Source organism: Canis aureus, chromosome 9 (assembly GCF_053574225.1).
Source record: "Canis aureus isolate CA01 chromosome 9, VMU_Caureus_v.1.0, whole genome shotgun sequence".
In the NCBI taxonomy this organism is placed as follows: Eukaryota; Metazoa; Chordata; class Mammalia; order Carnivora; family Canidae; genus Canis; species Canis aureus.
This window is the reverse complement of record NC_135619.1, coordinates 29,892,013-29,911,328: the sequence shown is the minus strand read 5'-3', so window position 1 is coordinate 29,911,328 and position 19,316 is coordinate 29,892,013. Positions and strand designations below refer to the sequence as shown.

Below are 19,316 nucleotides of genomic sequence, written 5' to 3'. Positions count from 1 at the left end.
CGCAAACAATAGCTCTGGAAGTGCCTCCAGAACACCCCCCGCCCCACCCGCCTGCACCAAATGAATTAGTTATCACTGCATATAGTGAGACCCCAGGGCTTTGGGGAGTGGGTCCTGGCCAGCTTTTACTCTTTCTGGCTGACCTGGGAATGCTGGTCAGGGCCCACCTTTCTGGTCTGTCTGCTTGATATTCCTCCGGTAAGTGAAGGTACAGCTATGTTCTTGTTGTATCTTTAAAATAAAAAGCTAGGAAGTTTCCCAGGGGCTTTAAATCTACACTTCGGGGGGGGGGGGGGAGGGGGGAGAAGGAAAAAAAGAGAGAAAAGAAAAAAGGCATTAACCTAGTTTAGCTATATTTTAGGAAACACATTCTGGGCACAGGAAAGCCCGTTATGCTTCCAGCTATAGGTTTTCTGGATAGAAAACAAGACGGAGCTCACTTTTGAGCATATAGGGTAGAGTGCGTAGGATAGAGACTATTGCATAAGGACCCTAGATTTTGGAGTTTCCAACAAGAAAGTCTGTCAGAAAGCACCCCTGAGACAACATTCTGTGGAATGTATGCATTTGTAGGATGCTTTTTGCTGAGGCACCTTTCAAAGAGCTTCTCTTGGATGTGTCTATTGGGCAGACAGGGCTGGACTGGTCCACTTGGGAATGAATAGGGTGAGGAGGACGAGTGCTGGCTCTGCCTTCATTGAAGCCTCTGAAAACCACACAGAAACTCCATCCCAACCCCATCCCCCAGATGGGAAACCAGAATCACAGGAAATCATCTTTAACTTAAGGTTGCACCCTTAAGTCACAAAATAGCCACCAAAGAGTAACTCCGTCTCAAAAGCTCTGAAAGGTTTATACATTATGCATCTAATGTAGTTAGCACTTGCATGTGCCACAGGCTCACAACTTCTATAAAGGGAGCTGGTGCATTCTAGCAGCCCAGCCTCTTTCACTGAGGCCTGGGAAGACACTTAATCCTGCACTAATGAGGTTCTTGCCCCAAGCCTCCAGGGAAGCTTCCTTTTTTTTTTTTTTTCTTTTTTTTCCCTGATTTGCCACAGTTTCATCTCTTAAAATAGTGTAGTGCAGGGTCTTGTTGACTGGTAAACTGGGATTTGCCTTCATAGCTCTCTCTCGTTCTCTCTCTTTCCAAGAGGGAAAAACAGCCAAGAAAAAAACCCCAGTGTTTTTAATCTACTCCATATAACCAATTACTCCTAAACTTAGCAGCTTAAAACCATAGACATTGATCATCTCACAGTTTCTGTGAATTAGGAATCCAGGAGAGGCTCAGATGGTGTTTTCGACTCATGGTCTCTCATGAGGTTGTGGTGAAGCTGTTGGCCAGGGCTGCAGCCATCTGAAGGCTCAGCTGGGGTAGGGTCTGCTTGGGAGCTTAGCCACGTGATTGTCAGCAGGCCTTAGCTCCTCACTGGTTGTGCCAGAGACTTCATTCCCTCACCCTGTGAGCCTGTCATAGCCTGCCTGCCTGTGGCACTTGGCTTTCCCCAGAGTAAGTGATCTAAGAGAAAGAGAGAGCCCAAGGCAAAAGCCATAGTTTTATAACCTAATCTCAGAGTGACATCCCATCCCATCTGCTATGTTCTATTGGTTAAACAGACCACTCTCATGAGAGAAGAGCTATGTGAGGGTGTGACTGCCATGTTGGAGGCTGGCACCCATGCCTTATTTGGGAAAGAGAGAAGTGGGGCAGAGGGTCATGCACTGAAAAGATTAGTGGTACCAACCATCTGATTATAGACTTTTTTATTAACTAGTTGAGTGTCCTTCAAAAGTCAGCATCTCTGCTCCTCCTCCCTGGGACTTTCTTTCCTATAAAGTTAGGTGCTCAAACTAGCATGATCTTTAAGTTTACTGTGGTCTGTGATTTGAGGTTGGTGAGGGGAAGAGTGGAAAAGAGAAGAAGTAGACCCAGAAAGGAACTTGGATCTCATGAAGCAGCCCCAACACCAGAGCCCTTAGCTGGCTTCAGCCCCAGGCCCAGGCGTCCCACAGTTCCATGATCGGGATGGATGCCCAAATCCAGCCATTTGCTGAGTGAGGAAATGGAAAGCTCTTTTTTTTTTTTAAGATTGTATTTATTTATTTATTCATGAGAGAGACACAGAGAGAGGCAGAGACATAGACAGAGAGAAAACCTCCCTGCCAGGACCTGATTTGGGACTTGATTCAGGACCCCAGGAACAACCACTGAGCCACCCAGGCATCCCAGGAAGCTCTAATTTAATTGCTGATACCCTGTTTTGCTGACATTTTCAGACCTATTTCTGTGCAGGAGCAAACCAAAGATAACTGAAGGCACTCTGAGCCTGGGGAGAGGGTTCCCCTGGTTTTTAGAGCTGGCAGTGGTTTGTGTGTACTTTGATGATGGTTCCTATGGTCTAAAGGAAAGTGTCTCCAGGGAAGTGGCTTTGGGGACCATCATTGCTTTCCCTACCACTAGTCCCCCATTGTTTCTTCTTATTTCACATCCTGCCTAGCCATTCCAGACCCTTCTACACATGAGTGATGGATGTATTGGACTTTGGGGAGCATGTCACTCAGTAAATCTGGGAACCTTGATGTGAAAGCATCTTTGAAAGTCTCTGATGGGGCTAGTCTCACTTGGGGTTGCTGCCAGCTGAAGGAGCAAGACCAGGCTTGGCTTGGTCAACTTGCCTTCCTTCCTTTGGGTTTAGCACAGGAAAATAGCAGCTCTTCAAAATCAGAGATGCATGGACTTGTACGTTTTTGAGTCAAAGGACTTGCTCTTAGAGATGAGTTATCTACTTCAGTAACGGTCTTGGGCATTCCCTGGAAGCTTCTGGGATTTATGATTACCTGAGTAATTTCTTGGCATGGCCAGTGATGCCTGAGTCATCCCGGAAAGCATCCCAGGTGTGTATTCTCAAATGGCTGAGATTTATGCCTCAAGTTTTGAATTGTTCCTTTGGGAAAGCTTCCAGTTTTGTGGTTCTCATTATAAAACTAGAATCTTTAACTGCTTCAGGAAGCCCCCAGGGCTGAGGGGAAAGTGCCCATGAATGCCAGACCCCCAAGCAAAAGTGGGGCAGCACAGCCAGGCAGGAGCAGCAGGTTCTGGCTGAGCCGGAGACTAAATGCCAAATCCTCAGCAAAAATTAAAGAAGCCCAGTTAGAAAGCCAGCCTTATCCACAGAGCTAGGCGATATCAATAGCTGCATTCTGCTACCCTGAGAACATCCTGACATTTCAGACTCAAGTTCTGGGGGCTGTCGTTTGAGTTGACTTTAAAATAAAAGTTGTGCTTCTGTGTTATGAGTCCTATGGTTCTGTCACTTGGACCAGAGCTACCCTCCTAAGACCCATTTTCCCACCTGAACGTATTCAGGAGACCTATCTCCTCAGGACTGCTAGGTTTCTTCTGGCCAAGCTCCTCCCAGGATTTAACAGTCACCTTCTCTTCTCTCCCCTTCTCTCACACTCTTTGGTCTCAATAGGATATTGAGCTGTTCTAGATTTGAGAATTAAGAACATTCTTACAATCAGAATCTAAGACTTATGGGGTCTTAGAGGCTCTCTAGTTCAACCTTCAACCTCTCCTCTGATTCAGAAATCTTCAAAGATCCGGCTTCTGACAGACCCTTTAAGATAGGGACAACGCTACGGCACAAAGTAATTCATTCTCTTTGAATGGCTAATGATTACAGAATCCATTTTCATACTGACTTTCTTACACTGAAATCTGTGTCTTTGAAATTTACTCACATTGACACTTATTTTGCCTTCTGAGGCAACCTAAACTATAGGTTTATAGGACTACTCCTTCTCTATAGCAGCCCTTCAGATGTTTAAGAAAATTGCTATGAGATAGGGTGATGTTATAACCCTATACAGTTTGGATCTGGGTTGGGTTCCAGATCTGCTACTACTGGTTGTGTGTGATTTTGAGAAAGTCTCATCACCTCATCTGCAAGTAGAGCTAATCCCCACTGTATACAGTGGTGTGTGAAAGCCAGCTGCCAAGTGGCCCTCCTCTCACTTCTGCTTTCAGTGATCTTGTGTTGGTCATTTAAAATGAGCCATGGTGGGAGTATTTACACCAAGGAAAGTGAGTGACAAATGCCATAAGTCAGAGCTTTTATTGATTTATTATTGTTTTTACCACCATACCCTTACCATAATCTCAATGAAGTTGTAATGATCAAATAGGACAAGAAAATGTCCTTTGTGAACTATACAGACTCTAGAAAAACTGAATATTAGTTATTTTGAAAGACTGCTACAAAATAGCCCCCAGTGAATCACACTCCTAAATTCACACTTTTGTGTGGTCCCTTTCCAAATTGTATCTGGACTGGTCTTATGACTTGCTTGGTCCAATGTAATGTTACAAAAATTCCAGTCTTGGGCATCAAGAGCCTTGTAGCATCCACTTTCACTCTTACCGTTCTGAGAAGCCATGAAGCCTGGGCTTGCCTCCTTGCAGATGACAGCCATGTGGAGAACTGGTTTGAAAGGGCCCAAGAAGCAGAGGGGTGCAGCCAGTCCAGTCATCCCAGCCGAGGTGACAGACATGCCAGTGAAGCAATCATGGCTCCTCCAGCCCCAGTCAACCTGCCAGCTGGCTGCAAGTGTGTGATTGAGCCCAACTCCCATTACACCACATGGGGCAGAGAAAAAAATCTCTCCAGCCCAGACTGCAGAATCCTGAGCAAATGAATGGTTGTTGTTGGTTTAAGCCACTCAGTTTTAGGTGTGGTTTGTATACAGTGATAGATGACTTATTACAGCTATTATCATTTCAGGCTCCTCCACGTCTTCTCTTGTCCAAGCTAAACTTTCCCAGGTCCTGGATGGCATCCTGGTCTTTCTCTGGCTGGGCTCCATTTGTCAGTCCTAGGATGGACATATGCTCACCTCCAATGCTCTGACCATGTAGAGGCTGAGGGACGTCTGCTCTCTGCATTCTGGAGCCTAGATAACCATCATAGAGGGTGAGCCAGAGCTTTTGGCACTCACAGCTCATTCTGTGAGCTCATTCTAAGCCTTTGCAGTCAACTCCAACCCTCAGGCTGTGAAACTAAGCTCTCCCATGCTGACATCTTTTTTAAAAATCTAAGTACAAGCATTTATAGTCATTACTACTGAACTTATTTTTTCACTTTCAATTTATTTCAGCCTTTCAAACTCTGGACTCCAATTTGATTTTAAATTTTGCAAAAACAACAGCATTTCCTTATATACAAATGATCATCCCTATACCGAAACCATCTATCTCTAGACTCAGGCACCTCCAAATACACACAAACACACATGAGCACAGCAAAAGGCAGAAATTCATTTCAGTGTGCATAGCAATGATGGTGTCTTCCAGTCATGGGCCTTGATGGTCAGTCAGCCTTCTGTTCTCTTCCCAGTCTCATCTTACTGTCATTCCCTGTTTCAATAGGAGAAACCACAGCTCTAACAGACTTAACTAAGTAGGGTTTATTTTTTTCAGAGAATGAGAAGCTCAGAAATAGGGAGTCCGTGACTAGAGAAGATGTCTCATGATGCCATTGGAGATCAAGCTTCTTCTGTGTTTCTATTCATCTAGTCTCATGGTTTCAAAATGGCTGCTCCACCTGTAAATGTTCCACATGGGTTCCAGGCAGGAGGGGGACAGGAAGGGAGCAGGGAAAAATGCAAAAGGCAAGTGCCAGAGAGCTTGCTCCCTTTGATCAAGAAAACAACAGCTCTCCTGGAGACCCTACCCAGGAGACTACTGATTACATTCACTGGCCAGAATTGGGTCATGTGTTCACTCCAGCTATTAGGAAATCTGGGAGGGTGAATATTTGTAACTGGGCACATGGCCAGTCTGGAAAAAAAAGAACTGAGGTTCTGTAAATAAGAAAAAAATGGAGAACAAATAATGAGAGGGTTTATATAATAGCAGGGTTTGCCACATTCACCCACGTATACTACAAGTTATCATCTTCATATACCAGATATATGCCAAGCTTATTGAAAAAAAGGTTGCAGAAAATGAGATGTGGTATTTTGCAAAAAAAAAAAAAAAAATAGCCCCAAATTCCATTCCTGTGCAAGCAACTCTTTTCAATGTGACTCTGACATTCCTCCCATCAAGAGTCTATTTCTCCATACGTTCAATTTGAATCTGATCTGCTCTTGTGACTTGCTTTGACCAGTAGGATGTGGCAAAAGTGATATTATGGGACTTCCTACCTCATATCTCTAAAGAACTTCCAGCTTCTAAGCCTGTCCCCTTAGAACTCAGTGCTATGTACAGTCTCAGAGTGGTTCTCCTGGAAGAGAAGCCCAGCAGGGAGCCAGTGCCAACTACCAGATGTGTGAGTAAGGCCATCTTAGCCCATCCAGCCCCCTTTTTTGCCTCCAGATGATGCAGCTGCAGAGGTAACCCCTAGAGACTCCCTGCTGTGCTCAGCCCAACTGACTCAGGAGCAAATAAAATCGTTGTTTTAAGACACTAAGTTTGGGGGTGGACAATGCAAGAGGTAATTCATTTGGGAAGTGCAAGCTGAGTGGATATTTGTGGTGGTGTTGGATTCCTGCATTGACCCAGATCTGGTTTTCAAACTTTGTTCCTCGCAGCCCTGCATGGAAACCAAACCAACTGCTCCCCGAGCTCTCATTTTATCCAGGGCGGCTCGCCTTTATCTATTTTGCAGATTTTGATTCTGTGCAAGATTTTATTTTTTTAAAAAAGACTAACCACTCACTGGATCCTAAGTTTCCTTTAATCCTAAAATGCAGTAATCACAATTATCTATTTCAAAGTTGCATTCCCCACCCCTTTCCTGTTCCCTTTCCTTCTTGTATCATCTTATTTATGGCCACGACATTTCATCATGAGAGCTCTTAGTATTCCTTCAGTCTCTTGTACCAAGTCCCCCCTGACCCTCTCCTGACACCTCCCTCCCACTCCATCTCCAGCACATGACTCTCTCACTGCCCTTTGCAAGGCTCCTTAGGGGATATCTTGTGTTTCATTCTGAGAAACTGAGGCTAAACTAGGAGAGGTGGCAGTCTGTGCAATTATCAGAGGGATACCCTAGATATGATTGTAAGTGAGAGGGTTCTGAATGACACTTGCCCATGAGAGCCAAGGTGAAAATTGGCTCTTTAATGGCTACCATTTTCTAGAGCCTTCTATGTGCCATGAGCTGTGACAGCTTATCTCACCAAATCCTAACAACCTGGATAGGCTTTATCTCTCACTTTACAGATGAAAAAAATTGAGATTCAGGGGCACCTGAGTGGTTCAGTCTGTTAAGTGTCTGCCTTCAGCTCAGGTCATGATCCTGGGGTCCTGGGATTGAGCCCTGCACTGGGCTTCCTGCTCAGTGGGGAGTCTGCTTGTCCCTCTGCCCTCTCCCCACCCCACCCTGACTTGGGCTCTCTCTTTATTTCTCTCTCAAATAAATAAAATCTTTTTTTTTTTTTTTTAAAGGAAAGAAAAAATTGAGATTCAGAAAGGTTAGGTAATTTTTTTTGGGGGGGGTCAATTAAAAAGTGGAGTTATAAAAGGCTCAGCATGTTAACGGTGATTATGAGAGTTTTCTTTTAAGCCTTTTTTGTGTTGTTGACATTGAGCTATTTCTGTTTGCCTTTTATTGTTTGGTTGATTAAATATTTTCTTCTATTTTTTTTTTCCTTAAAGAAGAGACCATGGGCCAGAATGTCCTTCCCAGAGGTTATTTGCTACCTAGACGTCTTTAGGGAGCAGGAAGATAGGCAGATGCTATAGTCATGACTGACCCTGGATGCTCATGAGATGGTCATATGTTATCACTGTCTGCCTGGGCTTCTTTCACTGGGGAACTCCTCTGCCCCTAGTAAATGTGGACCAGTGGGGCTGTCACAGCACCCACCCCCCACACCCACCAGATATGAGCCACCATTGGTCTGTCTCCCACTAACCCTGACAACCAGTGATTGCCCCTGTCCTCCATGTTGCCTATGAGGTCATGCTCTGTTTCGGTCCAGGGTTTGTTCCCCTAGAGTTATGCCGTGCAAATCTGCACAACTATAGTTCAGGGGGACAACCATACAACCATAAGATACAAATATAGACTCTGGAGCCAGAGCACCAGGGTTCAAATCCCAGTTCTACCAAGTAATAGCTCTGTGGCCTTGGGAAGGCCACTTATCTGTGTCTCAGTTTCTTCATTTGCAATAGAGATAGTAATTGGACTAACTCATAAACTTTTTTTAAAAAAGCAGGGATTAAGTAAGTTAATATTTGTGACCTACTGAGAACAGTGACAAGCTACTTACATATTGGATTTAAAAAGAAAACATCCTGCCGCTCTAAGGTGTATGACCCAAGTGAGGCTGGCATCCTTTCCTGGGATTGATTTTTCAGAAGTGGAGAAAGGAAGCTCTTTTTTCTACAGGAATTTCTAAATTGGGGCTTCTAATGGCCATGATCCTCACCACATGACCAAGGCACCTCTGCTGAAAGAGAATGAGGGCAACATGCAAAGACAAGCAGGGACCAGCAGATGGAAGAGCTAGAGAGAGAATCCTGGCAGGGGTGCATGGCCCTTCTCTCTGATTGCCACAGTCCCTTCATCACTTCTGTCGCTGCCCAGATACTCTTCCAGCTGCACAAGACAGCCAACCCCTCTTTTTGCTTTTGTTTAAGTTATTTGGATTAATTTTCTGTCCAATTGCAACACTCTTGGCTATTCTAGGTGCCTGGCATCAGGGTTTGCAAATTCAAATGCCAATAGGAATCACTAGGTCAAGTGCAGAAAAATCACTTTTGATGGCTAAGGATGTATAGAGAAATCTGTTCTACTAAAGAAAAATGGCATTGCAAGTGCAAAGTCAACAGCCCCTGTCCCCGTGTGAGGGCTGTCACGGAGAGTAGGGGGGTGCGGAGAGCTGTCAGACGTGCACTCTAAATAGCACGTTTTGCCATGAGAGTCCAGGTGAGCAGTATCTTCTGATTGTTTTTTTCCTGCAAAAGAAGTCATAAATCTATAACTCTTCCAATCTATAGATTATAGATTGGATCAAATTTCTGATGATACTGTGTGATGTATCTGTAGATGAATGTGTCCTGAGGGTTGCCAGTTATCCCCCTAGCTGGTCCAGTTCCAGGGTTTCCCTCTGGAGTGGACGACCCTAGAAGTCTAAATGGAACCAGAGTCCTGGGACTCAGACAGAGGGTTTCTGGATTCCTTTGCTCCATCTCCATATCAAAGTTGGCCTCAGTGTAGAGGGATTCCCCAATGTCTTGTAGACCAGGTCCGTCCTCACGAGTGTCCTAAGTGCCTGTATTTCTCTGGCTTCTTCCCTGCAGGCTGTATTTGTCTCTCTGTTTGAGGCAGGGAGAGGTGGAGTGCTGACAAAGGAAGCCTGGAGCCCAAACTGAACATACAGAAGTTGGATGCTCCAGTTTCACGTGGGATTTTACAGCTCATGTGACTGGAGCCTGGGCACCCAGGGCCTGCAGCAGGAACATTAATGACCACCCAGGCAAATAACAGAGTGGGAAGCTTTTTTGGAAGTCTCCAAGGGCAGAGCCGTGCTGGCAGCTGTCCTAGTCTAGCTAAATCCCCAGCCCTGCTCTACTGAAGCCTCACTGCTTCACAGAGCAAGGGGAACCAGCTACTTGAACATGGGAGCAGCAAGAAGGGATCTAGGGGGTCTCCTTGGAAGGCTCTTTTCCTGAACTCTCCTTCTGGGAAACAGAAGGAGAAGACTCTTGTATGCACTAGCTCTTGTTAGAAACAAGAGATAGGTCTTGTTCCCAGCCCCTAGATAGGTCTCTATGAAACACTGCAGGAGTTTGGGAAACAGGGGTTGTTTCTATGTGAAAATGAAAAGAGATCTTCGGACCCCTTTCTGAATAAAATGAGTAAGAGATGAAGCAGAGGGGATCAGTAGTAAATGCCCCCCCTCCCAGTTTGGGGACCAGGAAGAGGGAACCCAGAGGGGCTTTCTTGGGTAGAGCCTGAAGGGTCTTCCCTTAAGAATCCAGCAGCAGCTCTGTCCCAGGCACACACATTCTGACTCTATTTCCCTGAGACAGGCCAAATATTCTTGGACTTTTTTTTTTTTTTTTATCAAGCTAAAGAGTTTCTGGGGTTCTAAAGGAAATTTGCAAATGCTGAGCCCAGGAGAGGGAGCTTAAGGCTTTGTCTGGAAGCCTCTAAGGTTTCACGCTAATTTAGAATCAGTGAGTCTAGTAGCACTTGGGCAGCAGGCTGTGTCCCTGTTCACTTTTCCTATCCTGATTGGTCTCAGGCCCTCGTAGAGAGCCTGACATCAGTGGGTGCTCAAAGAATGTTGTTGAACTGAATTGGAAATGAATTTATTCAACCTCTGTTCATTCAATAATTGCCTCAGTGCCCAGGCACTGTGCTATTGGAGTGGTTTTCTTGTAGAGGGCCCTCCTGGAGTTATGCCACTCAGCACAGCACTGGATTCGTGGCCTTGTTTAACCAGAACGGGAATGCCAAATGCTGGCAAACTAAAAAACTGAAGACAAGTCCAAGGGATACAAAATCTTGTTGTTGCTGAGGACACAGCTTCACATGGGACGCAGGCCCAAGTTGAGAAAGTTAAACCCATCTCCTGCCATGATTTTAGGGTGTTTGATGAGCCAACCAACAATCTGGAATCTTGACAGTCATCCTTCCCCAAGGTCTCAGCTTGCTTTCTCCTTGAACTTCACCATCTTATTCCCTAAGCACTGCCTTCTGCTCTCCTAGCTTTCTCTGCTTTTTGAGATTATACCAATGCTGATTCCTGGTCCCTTTGTTTCTCCCCTATAACTCCACCCAATGTGAGTGAGGTCATTGGAACTGTGCCCTCCGGAGTGCTCAGTTCCATGGACCCCATCTCATACCCTTACACATACCAGGGAAATTTCACTCACAGGTCCCTGGTTTCCAACTTCCGCTGAGTCCTCAGATCCTTTAAGATGACTAGTGACACTTGGAAGGAGGGACCTGGATGGGGATGAAAAGATGAGAAGTAAAGTAGTGGGAGTGAGTAAGCTCAGCTACATGTGGGAGGAGGTGGGGAGAAAGGGGAGTGTGGCCAGCAATGCCCAGTAGAGTGACCACTGAGGAAAGGCTGTTGGATTAACCATCAGGTCACTGATGACCATTGGGGGAGCTGCCTCTGCAGAGGGAAAAGGCAGAGAACAGCCATCAGCAGAGGGACAGGTGGGAGATGAAGCAGTAGACACAAGAAGAGGCTCCTGCAAGGGAATTCCACTGGAGAGGGAGGGGACTGCATAACAACCTGAATGCAAGTGCAGTTCAGAGTATTAGAGAGAGATGTACCTAGCCCCTGTGAGCTTGGGAATGCCACTGAACAACTCGAAGTCTCCGTTCCCCCATCTCTAAATGGAGAAGACATCACCTGTTTCATTGGATTGGTGTGAGGATTAGTCAAGGCACATAAATCTCTTTGCACCTGGCACATAATAAGCACCCAAGTCATTATCTTCCTCATAGTTGCAGGCTTGTGGGAAGAAGCCAGTGGAGAAGGGAAAATTAAAGATTTTGGAAGGCTGGTAATTGGCAGGGTGTGTCCTAGAGATGGGAGATGGGAGAGGATGAGGGGAACCTCCTAAGGGAGGAGGGACTATTCTTCTTCTGGGGCAGGAGGAAATGAAAGGATGGACGAAGATGCAAATCACATTTGGAGGTGAAGGGGCTCAAAGCTGTGGAGGTCCGCACCAGGTGTCTGCAATCATCTGAGAATGACATAGCCCTTCTCAACCCTTCAGCTCTCCAGGCTCCCTCTTCCATCTAACCAATGAAGTATTTGAAGAAAGTTATTCTGACCATAAATTGTTTTTATAGACTGAGCATCACTGGTTTCTCATGTGGTGTGGTTTCTGCATGAAATACCATCCTCCAAGGGGATCCTGCCAGGATGTTCAAGTGTTAAAACGTGCACCCAGAGCTAAGCCTAAACATTTCAGATATAGCCTGCCCTGTGACAAGCCCGGGGGGCTCCCACCTCCCTCTCTAGACACCTGTGACTCTGCCAACACAGGCAAAGGTTGTTTGGGTTTCCAGCTGCCAGTTCAGCCTTGATTCACACGGAGCTTGCAGCCAACCGAAATCTCTACGTCAATTTCACATACAACTCCGACAAGACGGGATTCCTTCTTGCTTTAGATATTTCTTTTCATCACAAAGCACAAAACTCTCCTTCTGGTGCTTTAAATTTTATCTTCATTTTGGCCCATCCTTCTAGTCTTTCAGATTCAGTTCCCCTGGCTCAGAGGAGGAAGTTACATTTCAAACCTGTCAGGTGACACTGCCCCATTTGCACAAAGAGTCTTTGTTGGTTACAGCTGTGCCAGGACTTCGCAGAGAGGCTCCGGGGATTGAATGCCTGTGAGGATGCGCAGGAAGATGGGTGCTCCCCGGGGGCCAAGGATGTGGAAGGCTCCTTTGGAGAAGCGGGCCCCTCTCAGAGAACTCGAGACCCAACTTTCAGAAAAGGTTCTGAGCAACATCTACTTTCAAGTCCAAAACCACTCTTGGGAAATGAAACTAATTGTGTAGAAGGTTGATGCAAATACATACCCTTCCTGATAGCAAATGGGGGTAATATTTCCAGATGGCACCGACCGGTGCGCAATATACATTGAATGAGGAGATAGAATGAATAAAGGAGTCACCAAGTGAATGTAACATGAACGTGGATGATTTTGAAGTCCCCGTTGATCAAGGCCATAGCAAACTTGCTGCAGTAAGGTAGGGATATTGGCTGCCCAAGGCACAGGGTGTCCAGAGGACATGGGTGTCTAGAGGGCAAATAGCCACCCTCCCATCTTTGACCTTCTCCCAGGTCTTCTGCTATCTTGTTTTACTCTCCCCTGGGTATTTAATCCTTTCCTCTGTCCCCCACTCTGTCATACCCTGGGAGGAGCTCGTGTAAAGATGAATTCAAAACAAACCAGCCAGTCTGAAAAGACAGCTCTTTCACCCCCACCTCCACTCCCAAGAAAGATTTAATGTAAAACCTGTTCTTGGGATCCATGTGATTCACAAACATCACTGCTTCCATCAGCTCAGAGTGCAAGGGAATGGGGAAGCTGGGAAGAAACAAATGTGGCTGCTCTCACCTTGGAGAGGGGTAAACTGAGACAGAGGCTCAGCTAGGACGTGGGAAGTGACAGAAATAAACAAAAGGTGGCTGTTTCCAAGGCCAGTATTCTGTCTTCGACTCCTCAAACCCCTGTCTCGGTGAACGACACTAACTCCTTATCATTTCTTCCAAGAGCAGACATGGGGATTTAGAAACCCCTCTCTTCAAAGACACAATGACAAATGCAGGAAATGGGACCCCCAGCTTCAGTTGGTTATTTTTTGCTTTGTCTTGATAATTGACATGAAATAAACAGCCTTTTGAAACAACTTTTGTTAGAACGGTCAACTCCTTGTGGGCAACGATGGTGTCTTTTTCATCGCTGTGACCCACCATGGCACTTTGACCAATCCCTTATCTATAGTAGGCGCGTCATAAATACCCCATAATAAGTGCTTTCCTCACCCAGAACACTCAGACCCGTATTACACTAATATTTACTGAGCTCCTACCAAGTACGAACCAGCATTCTCAGAGCTTTGCAAATGTTAAGCAGTGAGTGGGGGAGGTTGGGATCCTTCCCTAAAGATAGTTTGTCACATGGTTGTGGGTGACCTGCCAATGTGGCTCCAGTTCTCCTGAGCTGCAAAAGGAGCCCTGGGATCAAACATCCTTGTACAGAATCCCACAGTTCCCTTATTCAAAACCGGACCCTTCACATCAAATGGTAGGATATATCAAGAAGCACACCCCACTTTATTTTTTCCCTAAGAAAGCTGCTACTGTCTAATCTCAGCTGAGATGGGGTCACGTAGGGACAGGGCTCCTCTGTCTGCTCTCTGGCTCCCTGGAAGTTTCCTAAGATGTCTCTGGGGCTCTAATGCCATTTCTAGTCCAGCCGTCCTTGAGGAGCTGAGATGGGACTGGAAACCTTCTTCCCTAAGGCAGGGTGACCCCTGAATGTCAAAGACAGATAATGATAGGGAAGGTTTCCCCAGGTGGTCCCAGGCCATTCTCTTAGCATTTAGAACAGGAAGGTATCTGTACTGATATATCTGGAATTAATGATTTTCCCCTCATGGGCACCACCAGCAGTGGCACTGTTTCTGTGAGGGGTTTCACTGTGGCACGTCATGGGGTAACCCATATGGTAGAGACTCCTAGTGTCCTTCAGTTTTCATTTTACCTTTCTTCCTTAGGAGTGGACCCCTCCAATATTTAGCTGCATACAGAGTAAAGGGTGCCTTTCCAGTCTTCCTGGCTGGTTGCATCTCTACACCTGCCCAATGATGAAAGTGAAAGTGGTATGGGGGGTGGGAGAGGCAGTTGGAGGGGGGAGGGAGTAGTGGAAAGCAGATGCCCACTGCTGGGGACAGTGAGAAGGTAGGATAGGGAGATACTGGGTTTGGACAACTTCATGAAGCCTACATCTAGATTTCATTCACATGAGAAAAAACAGATTTTGTCTTGTTTAAGCCATTTAGGGGTGGGTGGTGGGGTTGTCAAAAACTGAATCTCATTCTCTGGCACCTGGCTAGGGCATGGGGCTGCTGTTCCACCGATGGTTTGAAGACTTCTGTAAGTGGAACACTTTACTCCAAGAATTGGTTTCCAAGTCGTTGCAGGGGGATCCAAGTCAAAGGGCTGATGCAGATCTGCTTGGGGTGAGTGTGGGAGTTCAGAATAGTCTCCAGAGGGGATTCTCAAAGAAAGAATCCTTGGGGAGAAAACCTCACTATGGTCTATAAATTCTGCAGGACCAGAGCAAGTCTCTCAGCCTCCTTTTCAAGGATATGTTCCAAGAAGCACGGTAGGGACAGATTACATGGTTATGGCAGCGGGGGGGGGGGGGGGGGGGGGGCGGGGGTGTAGTATGTAATGAGAAAACAGAAGGCAGAATTTTCCAGACTCAAGCCTCTCCATTGAGATTTCTCTGTTATTCTTTCTGCCTCTCTTTTCTCTCCTTTACCTGGGAATCACATCTTTGATTGCTAGAAATCAGCTTATATTTTGGCCAGCTAGCAGTCAAGTCTTTTTAAATTGAAAGCGATATAAATTCCAAATCAACAGACTTAAGGCAAAATAATTTATCAGTTCATATAGCTGGGAAGTCCAGGAGCTTCACATTTAGCAGGGTTCAGGGGCTTACACAGGGCCACTGGGTTATCTCTCAGCTCTCCCCACCCAAGCAGTGGCAAGACAGCCACTAGGGGCCTTAGGACCATCTTCTTTGGGCTCAGCAAGCCCTGCAGAAAGCCAGGACCTCGTTCTCAGTTCTTAGCAAAAATCCTGAAACTGCCTCTTCGGTGACTGACTGAAGCCGGGGCCTGTGTCTGAATGCACTGCTGATGGGCACGTGGATGGATGTTGACCGGCCAGGACGAGGTCATGTGTCAGCCCTGAGCCTGGGTGGGGACCTGTCACCAGTCCCTTCTGTCCAAGAAAAATCAGGACAGTGCAGAGCAGCCAAACCAAAGCGCTTAAGTCTGTTACATCCAGGGGCACCTGGCTTTCATAAATCCTGCCCAGGAGGCAGACCTGACTTACTAATTTCAGTGTTCTTCGGTAGAGACCCAGAAGGGAAACAGAAGAAGGAGGGAAAGATGGAGCCCATACAGATAGGAATTCCTTGTTTTCCAAGCTGAGAGCTACAAAGAGTTAATCAAGAGAGATGCTAAGGGAGTAGCCACTAGTACTGTGGAGCAGGGGCCTGGGTGCTAACCACACCTAAGTATGTCTTCTGAAATTGTAATTGCTTATTTGAAATCGCTGCTAAATCTCCCTGGACACAAGAGCTGGAATGTGAAGAGCTGGGGGAGGGGATGAGGAGCCTGCTGTGGGTAGGCCCAAGGGGAACCCCAGCTCCTGTAGATCCAGCCCAGTAAGACTCGCAGTTAGATCCCATGGCACACACAGCAAAGTGGGAAGCAGGGCTGTCAACCCCCTCCTTCACCCCACCCCCAGCCAAAAAAAAGGACAAGAAGCCTCAGGGAAATGCCTAGATGTCCCATCTCAAGGAAGATACCAGGCCTCACACCCAAGAGTGCCCTGTCTGTGTCTGAAAGTTGCCCCAGGTCACATTTACAGATTTGAGGATCAGAAACGCCCCTTACCCACAATTATTCCCAAAGATACTACTAGTGAGCACCATGGGCTCTTTGCACGCCCCCCATTCCCTGTCACTGTCACCTGATAGAGCAGGCGTTCTTGCTCATACTGCAGAAGAGGAAGCTGAGACTTTGACCTGCAGTTTCAGGGACTTGCACAAGGTAAAGGGACTCTTCATCACTGTGACAACTCTTCCCCAAATAAAAAATGACCAAATCTGCCATCACATCACCAGCACTGGTATTGGTCCTTGTAGGAGAGTGGGAAATGTCCAGAACAAGCAGCACCATTGCCTCTGCAAAGATCTGCAGGCCAGGGAGCAAGTACTGCCGGCCTCCGCTGCCTGCCCAGGGCTGCGGCAAGCCTCAGATGCCTATTCCCAGAAAAAGCACCTCCTTTTCCCTTCTGCCTGACATCTTGGGTGCTTGGACACCCATGGTTAGAAACTAGATTGGGAATTTTTTCTGCACTTTGGGGCTAAGAACTGAGGATCAGGACTTTAAGTTTATAGCACAGCTTTTTCTTACAGCATTTCCTAAAATCCACGAAGATTACAGTCATCTCCCAGAAAAATGAGGACTGTGAATTTCTCCCGTCAAACCCGGAGTAGACACAACATGTTCTCATGGAATAAACAAAAAGTACTCCTAATTTTTAAAATTCAAGACCAGAAGTCTCTCACCATTTAAACTTTACAGACTAATAGAATCTGGGCCGCAGGGTTAAACATAACAAACAACATATAGTAACAAATGTTAAAAATACTATAGTGCAAAAGCACCAGAAGCAGCACCAGAAATTTGCTGAAGCCTCCATTTAATTAATCCAAGTTGAACATATGGCTTTGGTTACATGTGGTTCCAGGCCAGAGGCATAAAAGCCAGAGTTCGTGGGAGAGCCAAGAGGAGAAGCTGCTAATGCAGGGGGTGTCCCTCCCCACCCCAACCTTGTGGGTGCATGTAGCACCCATCCTCTCACTTCACTCCTGCACTGACCCCAGTCCCTTAACCCTGTCCTTACAAGATTGTTGCATCCATTTTCAAAGCATGAATGTTGCCTCATTTATTTTAGAATCAATGATGTGCTTGTGGAGAGAATGAATGAACGATCAAACATCAGTGGAGGGAGGCAGAAGGGGAAGGACAGCTCTACCCAAGAAAACCTTTCTCTTTCCTAGAAAATTCTTGATGTCCTTGGGCAGAGTTGGCTGAACAAAAGGTAATAAAGACTCGTGTGCTATTACTTATTAAGTTATTAGAAAAGGTGAGAGGATGAACCAAGGTCTGTTGATTAGAAGGAGCAGAGACCGCCTAGCTTCCCTCCAGTGTTGTGGGGTTTATTTTTAAGGCCACCCACAAATAAGAAGGCAAAGGCCACAGACCAAATGACAGACCTAATGGCAACCCAGGACAAGCCACACAGCTCACTTATTGGGAGGAACAGGAGCAACAGAACCTGTATGGAGCCTGACAGAGTCCTAGATGTAGGTCAGGAACCAAGAGGTCTTTCAAGATCAAACAGCTTTAAAACACAGACACTCCAGCTCCTGGCCAGCCCAGCAGCAGGTTCCATCCATCCTTGGCCTTCATGCTCTGCCACTGCTCTTCTTGCTGCCTATTTATGCAGCTGCTTCAGGACCCCAAATGCCTGCCTTCTCTGGTTCTTTTACCACCAAGTGTTCACTCTAGGATTTCCTTGTCAAGTTTGCCAAGAGAGAAGATCTCGTTAGCGTAGTTAGGCTGAGCCTTCACTGGCCAACCAATCAGTAAGTGGGCTGCTGCTTGGACCAGGTGCCCAGTCCAGTATGGTGAGGTCATAGGTATAGCTCTGTGTGTGGGCAGAGATTTTTTTTTTTTTTTGTGGGACTGAGACCAGAGCAGGTATCTTGCAGGCCAGAGCCCGCAGCCCCTAGTCATAGACATGCCATGATTAAAAAGATGAGACAGGAGGAGGGGAACAGATTATTTGAAATAATATGTTGAGTTTGTACACTTCTGGCAGTCCTAGTGTGTTTGACAATGTAGAGATTTCTTTTAATCTGCAGAGTTGGTGAGTGCATATCCCAGGTCCCCCTGATGTCATGTGTATGCTCCACTTGGGTCAGAAAATCAGCAGTGGGTGTTCAGTGTGTATTCCAGCTGATAGTGGGTTGGAGGGCCTAGGAAGTGGGGAGGAAGGGGAACGTGAAGCCTTGGCAAGAGATGATGAGTATGTGCCAGTGATTTAATTACTCCATTAATGAGAAAACCTGCAGGGTTTTAACACTGGTTTAAAATAGGATATGAGAACAAAGATTTTGTGTACTCAAAGCACAAGAAGGCATGTTAAAAGGCTGCAAAGTCCCATACAAAACTGGTCAAAGTCCTACAGGACAACAAAACTATAACCTTCAGGGTTATTTTTTTCTACCAGATAGAAATCATTTGCATCTCTACTGAACAGAGAAGTCATTTACATTTTAACAGTTTCTACACAGTGTCATCTAATTTTACAGAGCTATGCATGCCTGGACTCCAATTAACAGTAACTATGAAGTCAAAGTTACGTCCCCTTAGAGAGCCAGAAGGCTCCCAGGTGAGCCTAAGACATTGCTCTAATATTGAAAGGACTTTTTGCTCACCCTCCCACCCTCTGCCAAGTTTTGAAAATATTTCTTAAGAGAGAAAAATCAACGACATTTTGCTTCAGAGGGTGTTAAAGAAGGGAAACCAATAGCGAATGTGGGGGGCCAACGCCCAGGGAGCCCGAGCGCCAGGGTTCTCCACCTGGGGTGGCCGCTCACCAGCAGCCTGACTTCAAATCTGACCTCCCCGGACCTCAGTGTCCTCATCTATAAAATGGGGCTATTCGACTGCACACTTGGCACGACGGTCGCCCCAAGTCACTTTCAAAATAAAAAACTGCGCCGACCCCCTTCACCACACTAATCCTGAGAGAGAAAGAGGAAGGGGAAACAGCACAGAAGCGGCTCCCGGGCAAACCTTCCGACCCGACCCGGGAGAGGACCCTTTGATCTGCTCCCGAAAACCCCGCCCAGCGTCGCGGGTCGGCGGGCGGTGAGGACGGAAACGGCCCGGTTCCGGCGACCGAGGGACACGCGGCTGACCCGAGGCCATCGCACCTCTGCTCCAACG

The 19,316-nt window shown here is 46.5% G+C and overlaps 1 long non-coding RNA gene across 1 annotated transcript; it reads right to left on the bottom strand.

The window, feature by feature from the left end:
* Positions 1–5,612: 5,612 nt before the first annotated feature.
* On the bottom strand, positions 5,613–19,305 carry LOC144320550 (uncharacterized). Its single transcript, XR_013386174.1, has 4 exons — positions 19,164–19,305; positions 14,261–14,353; positions 10,898–10,970; positions 5,613–8,971 (listed from the first exon to the last, which is right to left on the bottom strand). It is a non-coding gene; the product is annotated as an uncharacterized LOC144320550 (long non-coding RNA).
* Between the last annotated feature and the right edge of the window lie 11 nt (positions 19,306–19,316).